Here is a 6,062-nt window from a genome sequence, read left to right on the forward strand (position 1 = left end):
CGATCATTGCGTGAAACGTGATTAAAACACGTTTATATTTACAGCTAATATTAATACTGAGAAAAAATACATGTAATTTCTATAGAAATTACGCGTGCAAGACTTGGGATCATTATTATAATTGATTGCATAATAATAATTTATTATAATTGATTATAATAATAATAACGTAATTATAATGTATTTATTAGGCATTATGATAATAAATTCATAATTCTTTAAAATAACGCATAAATATTTTATATATTTCAACTTATAATGAATGGAACAATAAAAACGACGCAATTCCACATCCTAACCACACACACACATGCGGAAAATACGTCGTGCACGATACGCTAACTTACTGTCAGTCGCTGAGACATTTTTTATAAAATTACAAACTATGGTCATCGTGCCCAATGTCTTTCACCCACCCAAGTAACACCTGGGCACGTGAGTGAGATCCTGACAATGAACACGGAAGAGGTTAAACCTGAAAATCCTGAACTAAAAAAATAATTAGTTCATATAATTTATATCTATCGGACTATTGCATTATTTTATTTCAAATTGTAATGACTCTACTCTTTGAGAAATCATTGAAATTACAAGAGAATAAAAACAATGAACAAGACTTGAATTTGTTAAGAAAGATATTACGAACAATTTAACAATTGCCTCAAACAATCAAAATCAAACAATTGATTCCAAATTAAATATTAATAGAAATAATCTCAGGCGACTTTTTCATCAAAGTACATTTTCGAAAATGCAAGAGCAGTGATCAAACTTGTTACTTTGATTCAAAAATCTACCTGTCGCGAAGTATCTTCTTGCACATAAAATTTCATATATTTATTTTTCTGCGGAAAAAATTCTAATCTTATTATTATATTTCAAATTTTACTGAAGTTCATAATTATATTTAATTATTTTTAATACTATTATAAAAGGAAAGATGAAATTGAAAATTATTAATTATTAATTATTATAACAAAATATATCATCAATATAAGTAATAAATGCATCTTTCATAGCAACGAAGTCGGAGGGTATCCGTCTTCTCTACCATGGAATGCTCAAACCGAAATCATTTTAATAATGATTATTTATAAGTATTTATAATTTATCTATTCATATAAATAAATTGCATATTTTATCTTTGCAAATATTTATATTGAAGATATTTTGATTTTATAAGTAATTACTACAAATTTAATTGTTAAAATCGCGATGTGCAAGAAGCTCTATCCTGATCTAATACATAAAAAACCTGAAAAAAATGTTACTACTCACGAGTATAAAAAATACCCGCGGTCACTATGCTCATAAAAAATTCTACGTATACAACCAGTCACCCGTGCCGATTCGGACCTTTCATCCTACGACATGATTGAGTGACCGGAGGAACATAAATGCATGCGACTCACGGGATAGATGTGAAGAACGTTATCATCGATGCTGGAGCAAGGAAAGTTATCGTGAAGACTCTCACCAAGATACTACTGAGAATCCCATGGCAGAAGTAAACACCGCAAAAAATTTCTTAAAAAACATAAAACATTTCGTTTCTAAATACACAGTGTTACTTGTGAAAATTTAAATTTTAATAATGATAAAAATTGAGACTAATAATTTGAAATATTTTTATTTTATAATTATAATTTTACATTCGACTTCAATACAGAAAGAACTACAAAAAATGAAAAGAATTTAAATACAGTATGCTAAAATATTTACATTTTTAACTTTTGAAGCATCGTAAGATTCTTGGAGGATTAGGGGAAGTGGAGACTGTAGAAGATCTATAACAAAACATTAAACATTAGAATTTTTATTTAAAAGCAAAGTAAAATCTTAAGTTGGAGATAATGAAAGATTCTTACATTCTTGGCTTTAGAGCCATCTTGGATTTTCCCCAAAAAATACAAAAAGTTGATGCTGTAAAGCGTCTGTAACAAACATCAAACATTATACTTTGTTGTTAAATTTAAAAAATTGAATAAATTGAGATACAATATATACAACTACTTACGATCTTGATTTCCTGGAGAGGCCTTATCCTCTTGGGCACTGACTCTAATACCGAAAACGAATATTGAACAAGAAAAAATATGAAAAAAGAAAAATAAAAGACTATCAACGCGCGTGTTTAAGTAACAATCGAACTCACTGACTCTAACTTCGCGAATTATAATTCAAATGAATTAATAATTTAATTTAACACGAGTTATTTTACTCAGAAAAATGTTAAAATACTGCGCAACAAACACTGATTCTATCGACCGCATTGCGCGCGATCATTAAAATTTTCTGAAAATAAAGCTGGTTAGTTGGAGGAGGGAGAAGAATACGTTTATTTAGAAAATACTGCTATTTTTCTAGAACATGATTGTAAAGAAACTTGAATATTTATTAAAGATATTAGTTGTAAATTATAAAGTATTTCTCAATGCTGAATACTGTAAATGGAAAACAAGTATTGTATTCTGAATGCTTGTTATTAGAGTAGGAATATATATTAATAATATATCACGTCAAGTGTTATAAATATTCGAAAATGTTTCACAAGTCAAAATTTCACAGCCAAATGTACTTAAGAAATAATATTTACAAAAAACGCGTGTAAAATTTTGCTTCGAATCGTTTAATTACACATCAATCGTTTGTTTATATCTAAAATAAATGAAATGTTACCAAATTTCTGTCAAAGAATATCACATTGTCCATTAATAATCGTAGCGTCTATGTGTCCTATCTTTGGAATCAAGAAATAATCTGCAAAAAAAAACAAAAATTAGAACAAATGTGTGAAACGAAAGCAAATGTGTAAAAATGAAACGATAATCAACTTCTAATTCTACTACAGAAATGTACGAGACAAGCTACCGGTAACCGTACGAGTGAAATCGACGACCGAATTAGCAATACACGAATTCGTTACCGTAATGCTCGATTAATCGTTAAACACAAATGTATTATTTAAATATACTATTAATGAGGTATAAATGGAAGTGAAAGAGTGTCGAAGAAGCGACGCTATAGAAGAAACGCTACCGATAGGTTAGAAAAGATTACAAACCTAATGCGACGTAATGCGTGTTGTTGTCACGAAATTCGGTGGCCGAATGACTCTTCGCGACACGTCTCGTCTAGCAATTGAGAAAATAGTAGGGGATGGGGTGATCTTGAACGAACAGGCACGTTTCGACAATGTTTAATCGAAAATGTTTATTTGCAACGCTGAAAAAACAGGTGCGATGTTAAGAGCCTTACACAAACACGTAGCATGTGTTTATGTTTTTTGAACTACGAATTTCAAGCCTTACTTACTTAAGAAATGAAAAATTTTATTGTATTACACAGTAAAATTGTTATTTCAACTATCAAAGACGTACATTCTTAAATTATTATTGAATTTAGTATTAGAATTATTAAAAATTACGCAGTATGAAGTTAAAGAATCAATAAAAAAGTAGAAAATGTTGTAAGAAGTATATGTGTAAAAATATATGATGAAATACGTGTATATATATAATGAGTTAGTCAATTACAAGGTTACAATATCTAACTGGTTAGAATCGAAATTAAATTTTGGTATAAAATTATACATAACTTTTAGCATGATATATGCTGTTTAAATGTTTATATACCATTATTTTTTTAATTGTTGAAAATTGCATGTAACGATTATTTGGTTAAATCTTACCTTGAGTTGAAGCCAAAAATGCACAGTGTTGATGCATTTATTTATTATAAAAATACACAACGCAAACACAAATCTAACAACTATTGATGTAACTTTTTATCTGAGAACTTCTAGACGATACTTCTTTCTGAATGATTTTTCTGGACAACACTTTACAGACTAGGTGTGCTTCCTTCCGCCATGTTTGCCGCTTAAAACTCGATCATGAAAAATATCGATATTTTCGAGAATCGTAAGAGTGTTTCCATATATCACCAATGGCGCTGTAATCGCGCGTTTTGCATGAAATGTTAACTAGAAATAAAAAATAAAAAATTCCGGTCAGTAATACACAAAATTCATGAAAAATTTTTAAAAAGGAACGAAAATATTCATACACTAGATGAAAAATTGTCAATACCTTGAACTAAGAAATTTTATTATATTATGCAGTAAAATTATTATTTTAGCCATTAAATACGTATATTCTTAATAAATTATTGTGGAATTCGATATTGTTAAGAACTACGCAATATATGAAGTTAAAAAATTAACAAATGAGTAAAAAATGTTACAATAGAAATAAAAGCATTATATATAATCATAAATTAGTCAGATTACAAGGTTATAATATCTGTACTGATTAGAATTGAAATTAAATTTTGATATAAAATTATAAATAACTTTTAGCACGGTATGTTCTATTTAAATGTTTATTTGCTATTATTTCTTTAATTGTTGAAAATTACATGTAACGATTATTTGGTTAAATCTTACCTTGAATTGAAGCCAAAAATGCACGTTTTATCATAAAAATACACAACTCAAACACAAATCTAACAACTATTGATTTAAATTTTTACCTGAGAACTTCTAGACGATACTTCTTTCTGAATGATTTTTCTGGGCAACACTTTCTGGACAACACTTTCCTCTTTATAGACTAGGTGTGCTTCCTTCCGCCATGTTTGCCGCTTAAAACTCGATCATGAGAAATATCGATATTTTCGAGAATCGTAGGAAGTATGTTGCGTATTCCACCGTTGGCGCTGTAATCTTCAATTAATTTAACTTCAATTCGCGCGCATTTCACACAAAAGGTTAACTCGGGATAAAAATAAAAATACTTGTAAAAACATTAATTAAAACATTTAAATAAAATAAACTAAAAATACATTTCAATCAATTTTTTTTAATACCTTTAAATAATCGTAAATAATCAAATATATATCGTTATATTCTTTTATTGATGATGTATTGTATATTCAATTCAATAAATAATTCTCAAAGCAGGACAAGTAGTAACACTGTCCATACTTTTTTATTTTATTCAAGTTATTAGTAGCGCTGCGAAAATAGTACTTTTGTAAAACTTACCTAAATCGATATGACAAGATGTGTCACGAAAATGGTAATAAGGTCCTAGAATCCCATGAAAAAATATGTTTCACATTTGGTCTACTCGTCTGTTGGTCTTTGGTCTACTTGGTCTGATGTCTGAACTATTTAGTAATGACGGAATTTGAAAATCTTGATTATTACACTTTGAAACGTAAATAAAATATACAATGGAGTCTTAAACGTATGATGCAATTTCAAAAGTTCACAAATTATTCCTCTTTATTAATTTTTTTTACAAATTAGTGTAAAGTACTTTGATTTGGACATGGTAACTCCAACTGTCAGTAAGCAAGAAGTATTAACGCTATTCAAAAAATTTTATTTGTTCTCAGGAATGTATTTGGTTGATTTATGAACACTACAAACAAGATACATGAGGTTCATATACCTTATCTTTGTGGACACTCAAGCACTATCGCCACGTAGCGGTGAAACGGTCAAACTAATCGTTATCTCTGTCCTTGTCTACGGATGATGTTATCACCTACACATTTCTCAATTCCAATTAGAACTAAAAGTTCAAAAATGCAGAAACCAATAAATGGTATCTGCTTCGGTCATATGCATGTAATACAAGAAAAAATATGTACATGCCGTAGACAAGAAGCACAATAGCCTGATGCTTAATCATAAATTACATAGTTTCCTTATTATTAGTGACTAAATCATATTCAATAAATAAAGATCTTTTCATAGTTATTGACTTTCGATTCAATATAATTCGTTCAATATAATTCCTACGTCAGTCATAATAAATCATAAATATCATAAAAAATACTCTGATCTCCATCAGTTAAGAACTCAAGTCTCATGAAATCTCATTTAATGTCATATCTATTCTATTCTTGGTTAGTGATCATGTCATAATAGCTAATGAACTTGTATTAAAATTGCAAGTAAATTAAATTTAGGAATGCTCTGCTTATCCAGTCGTAAATGTCTTTACTTTTAATTAAATCTAAATATTAGATAATTATAAATAAACAAAGTT

The 6,062-nt window shown here is 28.7% G+C and overlaps 2 long non-coding RNA genes across 2 annotated transcripts; both read right to left on the reverse strand.

Moving 5' to 3' along the window:
• Positions 1–1,294: 1,294 nt before the first annotated feature.
• On the reverse strand, positions 1,295–2,294 carry LOC122529063. Its single transcript, XR_006306733.1, has 4 exons — positions 2,018–2,294; positions 1,869–1,934; positions 1,723–1,787; positions 1,295–1,527 (listed from the first exon to the last, which is right to left on the reverse strand). It is a non-coding gene; the product is annotated as an uncharacterized LOC122529063 (long non-coding RNA).
• Positions 2,295–2,420: 126 nt separating this feature from the next.
• LOC122529064 lies at positions 2,421–6,021 on the reverse strand. The gene is made up of 5 exons (XR_006306734.1): positions 5,048–6,021; positions 4,534–4,726; positions 3,692–3,985; positions 3,065–3,225; positions 2,421–2,760 (listed from the first exon to the last, which is right to left on the reverse strand). It is a non-coding gene; the product is annotated as an uncharacterized LOC122529064 (long non-coding RNA).
• Positions 6,022–6,062: the final 41 nt, after the last annotated feature.

This window comes from Frieseomelitta varia, unplaced genomic scaffold (assembly GCF_011392965.1).
Source record: "Frieseomelitta varia isolate USP_RPSP 00005682 unplaced genomic scaffold, Fvar_1.2 scaffold_277, whole genome shotgun sequence".
NCBI lineage: Eukaryota > Metazoa > Arthropoda > Insecta > Hymenoptera > Apidae > Frieseomelitta > Frieseomelitta varia.